Genomic DNA, 13,225 nt, shown 5'->3' with positions numbered 1-13,225 from the left:
TCCATTCATCTGTTGAAGGGCATCTCGGCTCTTTCCACAGTTTGGCTATTGCGGACATTGCTGCTATGAACATTGGGGTGCATATGGCCCTTCTTTTCACTACATCTGTGTCTTTGGGGTAAATACCCAGTAGTGCAATTGCTGGGTCATAGGGTAGCTCTATTTTTAAATTTTTGAGGAACCTCCACACTGCTTTCCAAAGTGGCTGTACCAACTTGCATTCCCACCAACAGTGTAAGAGGGTTCCCCTTTCTCCACAACCTCTCCAACATTTGTTGTTTCTTTCCCTGTCCATTTTGGCCATTCTAACTGGTGTAAGGTGGTATCTCAGTGTGGTTTTGATTTGGATTTCCCTGATGGCTAATGATGATGAACATTTTTTCATGTGTCTGTTAGCCATTTGTATGTCTTCTTCAGAGAAGTGTCTGTTCATCTCTTCTGCCCACTTTTTGACTTGATTATTTGTTTTTTGGGTGTTGAGTTTGAGAAGTTCTTTATAGATTTTGGATACCAGCCCTTTATCTGTAGTGTCATTTGCAAATATCTTCTCCCATTCTGTGGGTTGCCTCTTTGTTTTGTTGACTGTTTCCTTTGCTGTGCAGAAGCTTTTGATCTTGATGAAGTCCCAAAAGTTCATTGTTGCTTTTGTTTCACTAGCTTTTGGAGATGTATCTTGAAAGAAGTTGCGTGGCCGATGTCAAAGAGGTTACTACTGCCTATGTTCTCCTCTAGGATTTTGATGGATTCCTGTCTCACATTGAGGTCTTTCATCCACTTTGAGTTTATCTTTGTAAGTGGTGTTAGAGAATGGTCGAGTTTCATTCTTCTGCATGTGGCTGTCCAATTTTCCCAGCACCATTTATTGAAGAGACTGTCTTTTTTCCATTGCGTGTTTTTTCCTGCTTTGTCAAAGATTATTTGACCATAGAGTTGAGGGTCCATATCTGGGTTCTCTATTCTGTTCCATTGGTCTGTATGTCTGTTTTTGTGCCAGTACCATGCTGTCTTGGTGATCACTGCTTTGTAATATAGCTTGAAATCGGGCAACGTGATGCCCCCAGCTTTGTTTTTCTTTTTCAACATCTCCTTGGCGATTCGGGGTCTTTTCTGATTCCATACAAATTTTAGGATTGTTTGTTCCAGCACTTTGAAAAATGTCATTGGAATTTTGATCGGGATGGCATTGAAGGTATAGATTGCTCTGGGTAGCATAGACATTTTAACAATGTTTATTCTTCCGATCCATGAGCATGGAATATTTTTCCATCTTTTTGTGTCTTCTTCAATTTCTTTCATGAGTGTTTTCTAGTTCCTAGAGTATAGATCCTTTACCTCTTTGGTTAGGTTTATTCCGAGGTATCTTATGGTTTTTGGTGCTATTGTAAATGGAATCGTTTCTTTAATTTCTCTTTCTACAGTTGCGTTGTTAGTGTGTAAGAAAGCAACGGATTTCTGTGCATTGATTTTGTATCCTGCCACATTACTGAATTGCTGGATGAGTTCTAGTAATTTGGGGGTGGAGTCTTTTGGGTTTTCCACATAAAGTATCATGTCGTCTGCGAAAAGAGAGAGTTTGACTTCTTCTTTGCCAATTTGAATACCTTTTATTTCTTTTTGTTGTCTGATTGCTGTTGCTAGGACTTCTAGTACTATGTTGAACAACAGTGGTGAGAGTGGGCACCCTTGACGTGTTCCTGATCTTAAGGGAAAGGCTTTCAGCTTTTCCCCATTGAGGATGATATTCGCTGTGGGTTTTTCATAGATGGATTTTATGAGCTTGAGGAATGTTCCCTCTATCCCTATACTCTGGAGAGTTTTAATAGGAAAGGATGTTGTATTTTGTCAAATGCTTTTTCTGCATCAATTGAGAGGACCATATGGTTCTTCTCCCTCCTCTTATTAATGTGTTCTATCACATTGATTGATTTGCGAATGTTGAACCACCCTTGCATCCCGGGGATAAATCCCACTTGGTCGTGGTGGATGATCCTTTTAATGTATTGTTGGATCCTATTAGCTAGGATTTTGTTGAGGATTTTGGAATCCATATTCATCAGGGATATCGGTCTGAAATTCTCCTTTTTGATGGGGTCTTTGCCTGGTTTGGGGATTAAGGTAATGCTGGCCTGATAGAATGCGTTTGGAAGTTTTCCTTCTGTTTCTATTTTTTGAAACAGCTTCAGTAGAATAGGTATTATTTCTTCTTTGAATGTTTGGTAGAATTCCCCAGGGAATCCATCAGGCCCTGGACTCTTGTTTTTTGGGAGGTTTTTGATCACTGCTTCAATCTCGTTACTGGTTATTGGCCTATTCAGGTTGTCAATTTCTTCCTGTTTCATGAAGTCTTGGCAGCTTATAGGTTTCCAGGAAGGCCTCCATTTCATCCAGATTGTTCAGTTTATTGGCATATAGTTGTTGATAATAATTTCTAATAATTGTTTCTATTTCCTTGGTGTTGGTCATGATCTCTCCCCTTTCATTCATAATTTTATTAATTTGGGTCCTTTCTCTCTTCTTTTGGATAAGTCTGGCCAGTGGTTTATCAATCTTATTAATTCTTTCAAAGAACCAACTTCTAGTTTCGTTGATCTGATCTACTGTTCCTGGTTTCTAATTCATTGATTTCTGCTGTAATTTTAATTATTTCTCTTCTAATGCATGGCTTAGGCGTTGTTTGTTGCTTTTTCTCTAGTTCTTTAAGGTGTAGAGTTAGTTGGTGATTTCGGGATTTTTCTATTTTTTTGAGTGAGGCTTGGATGGCTATGTATTTCCCCCTTAGGACCGCCTTTGCAGTATCCCATAGGTTTTGGACCGATGTGTTTTCGTTCTCATTGATTTCCATGAATTGTTTAAGTTCTTCTTTGATTTCTTGGTTGACCCAAACATTCTTGAGCAGAGTGGTCTTTAGCTTCCAAGTGTTTGAATTTCTGCCAAATTTTTTCTTGTGATTGAGTTCCAGTTTTAGAGCATTGTGGTCTGAGAATATGCAGGGAATAATCTCAATCTTTTGGTATCGGTTGAGACCTGATTTGTGACCCAGTATATGGTCTATTCTGGAGAAAGTTCCATGTGCGCTCAAGAAGAATGAGTATTCTGTTGTTTTAGGGTGGAATGTTCTGTAAATATCTATGAGGTCCATCTCGTCCAATGTATCATTCAAAGCTCTTGTTTCCTTGTTGATTTTCTGCTTAGATGATCTGTCCATTGCTGAGAGTGGAGTATTGAGGTCTCCTACAATTAACGTATTGTTATCAATATGACTCTTTATTTTGGTTAACAGTTGGCTTATGTAGATGGCTGCTCCCATGTTGGGGGCATAGATATTTACAGTTGTTAGATCTTCTTGTTGGATAGACCCTTTAAGAATGATATAGTGTCCTTCTGTGTCTCTTATTACAGACTTTAGTTTAAAATCTAATTTGTCTGATATAAGAATTGCTACCCCAGCTTTCTTTTGAGGTCTGGTGGCATGGAAGATAGATCTCCATCCCTTCACTTTCAGTCTGGATGTATCTTTAGGTTCAAAATGAGTCTCTTGTAGACAGCATATGGATGGGTCCTGTCTTTTTATCCAATCTGCAACCCTGTGCCGTTTTATGGGAGCATTTAGGCCATTCACGTTGAGAGTGATTATTGAAAGATATGAATTAATTGTCATCATGTTGCCTGTGAAGACGTTGTTTTTATAGATTGTCCCTGTAAATTTCTGTTGTAGATCACTCTTGGGGTCTTTCTCCTTTTATAGAACCCCCCTTAGTATTTCTTGCAGGGCCGGCTTAGTGGTCACATATTCTTTCAACTTCTGCCGGTCGTGGAAGCTCTGCATCTCTCCATCCATTCTAAATGAAAGCCTTGCCGGATAAAGTATTCTTGGCTGCATGTTCTTCTCATTTAGTACCCTGAATATGTCTTGCCAGGTCTTTCTGGCTTGCCAGGTCTCTGTGGATAGGTCTGACGTTATTCTGATGTTCCTCCCTCTGTACGTAAGGAATCTCTTCCCCCTAACTGCCCTTAAGATGGTTTCCTTGGTTCTAAGATTTGCAAGTTTTACTATTACATGCCGGGGTGTTGGCCTGTTTTCCTTGATCTTAGGAGGGGTCCTCTCTGCCTCTAGGACTCGAATGTTTGTTTCATTCCCCAGATTAGGGAAGTTCTCAGCTACGATTTGCTCAAATACATCTTCTAGCCTTCTCTCTCTCTCCACTCCCTCCGGGATTCCAATGATTCTGACATTGGAACGCCTCATGGTGTCACTTATTTCTCTGATTCTATTTTCATGGATTCTGAGTTGTTTTTCCCTGGCCTCCTCTTTTCCCTTTTTATCTATTATACTGTCTTCCAGATCGCTTATTCTCTCTTCTGTCTCAGTTACCCTAGCTGTTAGATTATCTAGATTGGATTGGATCTCATTGATAGCATTTTTAAGTTCTGCCAATTCCCCTTTTATTTCTGCCCTTAGAGACTCTATGTTGCCATTAATTGATTTCTCCATTCTAGCCATTGTCTTCACAATTGCTAGCCTGGATTCCATCTCCGACATCTTGGTTATGTCTGCATCCATTTGTAAATGTGCAGCATAAGTCATAATCTCTGAGTCTTTTCTGTTTTGGGGGCTCCTCCTCCTAGTCATTATGTTGATGGGTGTTTGAGGGAATGTATAGAGTCCAAATTATTGACCAGAACCCAAGCAAGATGCACCTGTTTTCTTGGGACCTTAGGGTTGCCGGCCTCTTGTTTCCCCAGCCTGTCTTCTGCGGGAGGGGCCTGCCGCGCTGTTACTCAGGCAACCCTGTTTGGGCGGAGTTGCCCTGCCCCCCTATGGCGGGGGATGGGCTCAGTGGGAATCAGTCTTTGGGGCTTTTGTTCTCTGGCGCCTTTCCCTGGCGGCTTTCCGCGTCTCTTCTGCGAGTCAGAGCAGAAGAGACTGTTTCCAACCCTCTGCCTCAGAGCAGAGAGATCGCAGTCTGTTCTTCAGTGAGCTCTCCAGGCCACACTGTCTCCATTTTTGTCCGTGCTGCTATAAACTGCAGCGTCCTGGGTTATGCGCCCCTCCGCAGCGCTCCCAGTCCTGCCTCCAGGTCGGGACACGTCTCTGCCCTTTGTGCTTCTAAAACCGCCAGCCGCTCCCAATTTTCGCGCGCGTGACTCTGCCACTTGGGGTCCTGTCCCAGGGGCTGCAGTTCGTGTGCGCGTGACTCCGCCGCTCAGGGTTTCCACCCCCAAGTTTTTTTTTTTAATGTATATTACGGCTCGTACAGAAAGATAAGTGGAAAACAGTTGTCAATGAAGATGAATATAATTAAGCCAGGATTTTGTATGTGAGAAAAACATTATTGGTCCAGCTTCTTCCACCCCAACATAAAGGGGTGATGATCCTTTCTCTTTTTTAGCACGATAGTATAGGAGATATCACCATTATTGGTAGATGCTGATCACAGACTCTCCTTGTGAGAGCATGTCAAGCCAAATGGGAAAGCCTCCAGTTGGAGTCTGCTTCTACCTGGAAAAGAAAGCTCACAGTGGATGTGTGAAGACCAGAATGGTTGTGTTATCCAGTAATTATGGACTAGCTCATCAGTGACTTTGGAAGAAAGCTCAGGTTTAGAAAAGGATAGTCATTAGCAAAGGCTGCCTAAACCATGGCAAGGTTTAACAGGCAGGACAGGGCCAGGGCTGCCGTCGGATTTCCTACAATGATCTTTGGATAGAGTACTATGGTCAGAAAAAGATAATAAAGAGGCTAGAACATGCACCATCTGGTCTAACAGAAGGGAAGATGGAAAACATCAACGGGGAGTTGGAATTGTTATGGAAAGCCAGACGGTGAAGCATTGATTAAGATTATTTCGTTGATTAGGTGATATCCTGTGATTTACGCCACGGACAAGGATAACCAAATACTTTTTTGTGAGTGTGTGAAACCAGGGTATGCTATAGAGCTACAATTATATCTGACCCTGGGATTCAGAAAAACTCCCTGTCAAGCAGAAGAAGAGACCAAATTAAGAAACAGGGCTCCCTGAGAACATGAAAAGGCTGTCTTCTGTAGAGAAGAGGCATGGTGGTCCAACTGATTTGCAAGTGTTGGCAGAGGGCCAGGTAGCAGTGGGAGTAGGATATCACAGAAGGGCTTCCTCTTTTTGAAGAAGACCTCAAAGTTGCCAACTTTAGTGGCACTCTAAAAGACACAGAAAGGGAAACCAATTCAATCAGGCTAAGACGATGGATCTGATGAGGCCATTTGGAACATTGCTTACTCAGATTAGACTCAGGATATGGGAAGATGGATCTGAAATTTCTCAGGTTTCTTAGGCTAAGTAGAGGCATATTTTCTAAAGTAAATTTCTCAGGTTCAGTTTTCTTAGTGTTCTCTCTCTCTCTCTTTTATTCCTCTCTCTCCCAATATGATTTTTAGTCCTTTTTAACAGAAGTATTTTCTTCGCAATGATTCACTTCAACCTCCAGAATGAAACAACACACCTTACTGATTGGCGATCATCACAACCGTGTCACAATAGAGGAGATTTTCTTGTTTACCGAGCACTATCACACAACTTTCCCTCCTATAACAGAGCTAGCCTTTGTTATGGGCTTACCATGTGGCAACAGCGGGGCAAAGCATTTTATATATTTTAATTTTTATTAGTTTAATCTCAAAATAGCTCTATGAAGAGGGAACTATTATTATGTCCATTTAAAAATATATTTAGGAAACCAAGGCTTTCCCTAAGGCCATCAACGAATATGTGCTGGAGTCCAAATTTGAACTCACTCGGATTCCCAAGTCCTCACAGCATTAACCACTGCTCAATGCTGTCTCAATAATTTATCTCAAATGTATTATTTCAATGTTTAAGATGAGAATAAATAGTTCAGAGAGAGGGATGATTTCTATTCAGCATTGGAACTGGACTTGACCTCAGAACCTTGGGCTCCCAAATCCAGCTCCTTTCCCCTTATAACATCCTACTGCTATAAACTTGCCTGATAAATAATAAACATATCCTTTCAGAGAGAAGACCATGAATGTATCTCATCTCTTACTTCGATACCTCATTTTTATGAGAAGCAAGTTTCTTGATGATCCAAACCTGTCATTTCTTTCTTTACAAGAGATTTGTCACATGGAAATATTTATAAGGTGTTAACTAATCATTAGAAAGTACTTGAAACACCCATTTTCCTTCTTGATGACAGCAAATGTCAACTGTTTCTTAGACTAAGTACTACATATTTTAGATTGAGAGCTGGAGTTTGAACAGTATGAGCAACTATTCCATTGCTTTGACTGGGTGTTCAATCTGAGTAAGAAATATGAAGGATATATACTCTCATGATGTCATAGGTCAAGCACCTATTTCATCAGTGAGAGGGCACATGCAAGTATATCCATTTGCTTCCCCATTTTACCCCCAAATAGTGGCAAGAGGATACATCAAGCATCCAAAGTGTTACCTTCTGCAATTCATAAAGTTGCACTGAATAGAATTATCACCTTGAAATTACAGGGTAAACTCCCTATACAAAAACAGATTAAAGACAAATTAGACTGTGGGCCAGGTCACTCTGATTGTTAATTAGTGATAATGGAAATACAATTAGCATAATGAGTTCCAATTACTGTATATGGAGAAATATGAGCATACTGCTTTCATAAATCTTGGCTGAAGGAAAAATAAAATGCATCTGGTTTAACAAAGCATGCCCTTCTCTTCTGCAGAAAGCTTCCTGGTAAATATCTTTTTGTGAAGCTAAATCCTTCCTCTGATGGGTTGTGATTTGGCGGGGGGGAAGGCGACAGAATGGATTTGCCCCGTCTGATAGCTGAGCAGTTTTGTATTAGCTCAGCTTCTGTTTTAAGCTTCCTAGAAAATCTAACCATCTGTTTCTCCAATCGTAGGTTAAAAACATTGGGGAGAATCATAGACCACTGCATCAAATGTGCTTATTGTCTTCGAAATGTTGGTGAGCCCCCCTTTCTGCCTTTGATAAGCTGTGAAATTGGAAAGCCAATTATAGTTACATATTTACACAAATCTGAACAGCTTTTTGAAAACTCTGTGTCAGAATGAGTGGATGAGAAACAACAGCGTTATACAGAGCTATAGTGGGATGCCTGTGGGTGTGTTAACGAAGTTATTTTTAAAAGAGTTGCACTACAGGGTCTGGGTATTTATTTTCACCTTGGTCTTACACTTACACCTTTTCATTGCAGGCTGATCTCTCCTAACTTTCTTGGAAGGTCCATCAGCTGAGAACACAATATGCCAGTTGTGCTATCTTCTCTCTTCAAATCTCCTTTGCTATTTTTCTTGCTATGAATGCTCAACTGTTGACGGATTATATCCTAGCGCTGGTTAAAACCCAGGTCCTTTGACCAATGAATGGTAATGAATGTGGACTGCTCAGCCCACACAAGTGACATTACACCTCGTACCGAGGGAATGTGCCAACTTCCTTGTTGTACCCTGTAAATCTGATAGATACCATTAACCTTTTCAGCAAATCCCCGTGGATCACTGCAATGGTGAATCTCAGTAGTAATTGCTAAGACAAAAATGCCCCAGCATGCCTATATTCCCTATAAGGATCTATGAAACAGGCAAGTTGGCTACTCAAGTGCCTTCTCCCCAACTGCTCCCTTGATTTACTTTCAGCTGTCTGTCTGTACCCAGGCTTCGGTGCTTCATAATCTTCCAAACACGCATGAGCAGCAGATCTTGCAAAGTACTGAGAGCAATTTAACCCTCTCCTTTTATCCTGAATGGGATTTTGCTATAAAGGAGAATGGTTATATATCTAGACCAGAGGATCTACTAAAATAGCGGAGTTCATTGAGGAGAAACCTTCTCATCTCTACCTTTATAATTCACAGCACACTTTCCATCTGGGCTTTGACTGTGGTTATCATATTTTTAACCTAGTCAGGTCTCCTCAGTCTGTCTGGAAGCATTTGTAAACTGGATTATTCAATAAAAGAAATGCTTGTCAGGCATCATTCTCCTTCAGCAGTTTGAGATGCTTTCTCTAAAAATGGCTTTCACACTATCACTATCTATCCTTAAAGCACACATGCACACACACACGCGTGCGCACAAACACACACACACACCCCACTGGAATCAAAATGATCATTGACTCTCTGTCAGCCCATATTTATTATGGGAGGTATGGTAGAGCTTAAAAAGACAAGCTTCTCTCCCTAGTATTTTTGTTATTAAAGTATTTATTAGATCTACACTTCTTTATAGATTTGAAGAAGGAAAAGCAATGAACTGAGAGGCACATGAGGTATCCTGGAAAGAAGACTGACCTCTTGGGTACTGGAAAGTGTCTCATTGACAGGCATAACAATGTGTACTTGATAAATGCTGATAATAATGGATACTTGATAAGTTACTCCTGGCAGGGTCTAGGGCAAATCACTGAAACTCTCTGGGCCTTGTCTTACTTATAATATGAGGATTTTGCTTAGATGTTCTCTAGGATTCCTTTCAGCTCTAAAATTTTATGAGTCTAAGGGCCAAACCACCAAACCAGGAGATGTGACATAAAGAAATGTTAAACACCTGTAAATCTAAATAGTCACTAACTTCTAGCCACCCTATATTGCTTAGAATTAGATTAAGTTGTACCTAACAGAGGAGCCCCATGCAGAATAGATCCGTATCTGTGCAGGATTAGCAGTCCTTAAGGGGCTTCCAGCCTCAAAGACTATTCATCATTCAAGATGGCAGTCGGTACTTGAGCCATCACATCTATGTTCTGCACAGAAGGAGAAATGGGGGTTGGAGACAAGGGTGAACCACACACATAGTCAGTACTTTTATGGAGCTTTCCAGGAATCCCCACATAATTAATTCTGTTTATATTTGATTGGCATCAGTAGTTGTGCAAGAGACTGGGAAGCACAGTATTTTAGCTGATATGTCACGGCCCAGAATAAACTCGAGTTCTTTTACTAGTAAGAAAGGAAAGAAGGGATTCGGATAGGCAACTGGTAGTAGCTGACATGTAATCCTTTCTCTTTCATTTAAACTATTTTTGTGCCATGCTCCTTGGTCCTAGAAAAGACTCCGTCCAACATATAGAAATAACTTATTTCATTTTATAACCATGGCTGTGATGAGTCCTACGTTAACATAGATGTGTCAAGTCCTATCCCCTCTGATACCCACTTCTTGAAAATCAAGCCGAAAGCCCTCTGCTATCTAGTCTATCACAGTGCAAATTTTAAAAAAGTTTTTAAAAATAATTCCCATTTGTGAATGACACTAGAGTGAAAAGAAAAGCATTGTGGGTGTCTTTCTTAATATAGACTTAAGGAGTCATATGTAATTGAAAATCAGTAAGTTCAAAAAGTCTAGTAATTCTTTTAAAATCATCTGTATTTATGTAAACACTGATTAGACTTTCCCATAACTAATTTCACTGAAGTAAAATAACAGAAGAATTATTTTCCTATCTGCCAATATTCATTTGAATGAAAAAATTCATTAAGGAGTTTTTACTTTTTACACATAAAGATTCCTACTGTCTATGCATTCAATTAAAAAAAATCGAAGGCATCTGTGGTTATCACACATTGGTCAATCTTCTGTCAGAAGACTAATTTTTGTCCCCCCAAATCTAGCCAATGTCATATTTTCCTCAGAAGGCCTATTTTATAATGTGAGCAGGCCATTCAGATAACAGCTTCCCACTCTGTTGATTCCAAATTAATTTTACTTGTTGGCAGTTGACTTTTTAAGGGTTCCTACGGGTTTTTCCCACTTGTCATTTTTGGGTACAAAGAACAGTAAATGTGAATAGTCTCACCCAGTGCAGTTATTTTATGGAGGATAGACTTTCTGGCTCAAGGTTTCTGAGAGCTGTGTGGACAAAATGAGACAGCAGGGGAGTAGATTGAAACGTGGTCTTTTGTATTGGCCTGTGGTGTCCCATGAATCAGTTTTCCCCAGCCTTTAGAAAACAGAAAGCACAGAAAGGTGTTGGTCATGCCGTGAAAATTGCATTTAGATTCCTTAAGTATTTTGGGGTGAGTTGATACAGAACATCAGTTAGGGATTAGGGTTGCAAACAACAGAATCCAAACCTAGATAATGTAATCAAAAGTGAATTTACTGGAAAGATACAAGGTAGTTCATAGAGCTCGAAGCAGGGGTGGAGAACCAGGCCCCCCAGAAGAGAAATTTATGGCAAGTGAAGAGATGAGGGCAGCAGGAACTGTGGAACAGTTTCCTCTGAGGCTGTCACTGAACGCTGGAGCTTCCGGGGTTTTCAATGTTTGCTTCCCTCTAGTCAAGGACAGAGAATCCGATTGGCCTCACGGAGGGATACGTCCTCTTCATGGCCGAAGAAGGGCCGGGGCAGTGTGCTTTGATTAACAGTAACCCCAGGACTACACAAGGGGAGGTAAGGTAATGCCCCTAAAGGATGCTGCTTTTCCCTTAAATAGGACAAATGGATTGTGGTTTTCTTAAAAACAACAGACAGACAACCACTGTAATGATACTTCTCGGACATTAATGTGTAATAGGAGTATTCTGGGCTTCATGAAAAATGTATAGTCTGACTGAAAAGGTCTGGGCTGGGCCTGAGATTCTTGCATTCCTGCATCATCCCGGTGACACCGCTGTCCTGCGGACCACCCTTTGAGTAGTAAGGCTTTATAACAGTGAATATGAGGGAGACAATTAGCCTCACAGTTCTTATTCTACATATATGTTTTTTTGTTTTAAATGAAGTATAATTACATATGTTAAAATGAGTAGAAATTAGTCTAAAGTTTAATTTGTGTACATGCACCTGTGTAACTAGCAGCCAACACCAAGCATCACTCTCTCCTTAGAAAGTTTCCTCGTGTCTTTCCTTTGTCTTTCTCCCCTCCAAGAGGGAACCACTATTCTGATTTCTATTCCCATAGACTGCTTTTGCCTGTTCCTGAACTTCACGTAAGTGGAACCATATAGTATTTAATTTTTGTGTCCAGTTTATTTTGCTCAACATAATTTTTATGAGATTCATCCATGTACTTTTAAGTACCTGTGATTCACTCCTTTGTATTATTTAGTACTATTCCATTCTGTGTCTATGACATAATGTTTATCACTCCTCCTTTTGATGGACATTTGGGTTATTTCCAAAATTTTGCCATTATGAATAAAACTGCTATGGACATTTTTGTACAAATCTTTTTATGAACACATATTTTTCATTTTTTCAAAGTAAATACCCAGAAATGAAATAGCTGAGTCATAAGGTATGTGTGTGTTTAACTCTATAAGAAATTGACAAATGGCTCTCCACAGTGTTGTACCATTTTATGCTCCCACCAGCAATGTATGAGAGAATTCCAGTTGTCCTGCATTTGGTGTGGTCAGTCTTTTACTTTTGGTTATTCTAGTGTAGTGATAAATCATTGTGGTTTTAAGCTGCATTTCTTTGATGACAATCCATGTTGTGCCATTCTGCACAAACACATTTTCTTTTCATCTTTTGCCTCAGCTTATTTTCACCTTTAAATACAGTCTCCCTTTGAATCTATGAAACGTTTTGTTTACAACCTGGACACGTGATAGAATTTCAGCCTGACTCTTATTTGCTCTTTTAGATTATGCTTACCTTTCCACAATCACTGCTAACTGAGAATTTTGGTTTTGAGTATCTTAGTGTGGGCTGTTGGATATGGTAACAGTATTTTCTCATTAAAAATAATGCCTAGTTCTTCCTCTGATGATATTTAAATTTGCCATCCCAGGCTCTTGTAGTCAAATATATTGATAATGTCCCATGTGTGTTCTCTGACACTTGGGTGTAATTGTGGTGAACTTTGAATTCCCATCTTAAGGTCAGTTATTAACTATTGATGGATTCTCCTTTTCTCCACTTAATGCTAAAGTATTCATACTAACCAAGACAGATGGGAGCGGCTAAAGAGTTTCTCAATGCCATTGCTGTGTAAGCTGTCTTTTGCTTCCCTCGTGTGAGAAACTCAGAGCACTTTTGTAGAGAAGATCATTTATTCAAGGTAAAGAAAAAAAAAGTAAGGAAGAAAAAAAGAAAGAAGAAAGAAAGAAAGAGAAAGAAAGAAAGAAAGAAAGAAAGAAAGAAGAAAGAAAGAAAGAGAGAGAGAGAAAGAAAGAAAAAGAAGAAAGGAAAGAAAGAAAGAAAGAAAGAAAGAAAGAAAGAAAGAAAGAAAGAAAGAAAGAAAGAAAGAAAGAAA

This window comes from Phoca vitulina, unplaced genomic scaffold (assembly GCF_004348235.1).
Source record: "Phoca vitulina isolate PV1807 unplaced genomic scaffold, GSC_HSeal_1.0 scaffold12, whole genome shotgun sequence".
Lineage (NCBI taxonomy): Eukaryota > Metazoa > Chordata > Mammalia > Carnivora > Phocidae > Phoca > Phoca vitulina.
Note: the sequence above shows the minus strand (reverse complement) of the source record.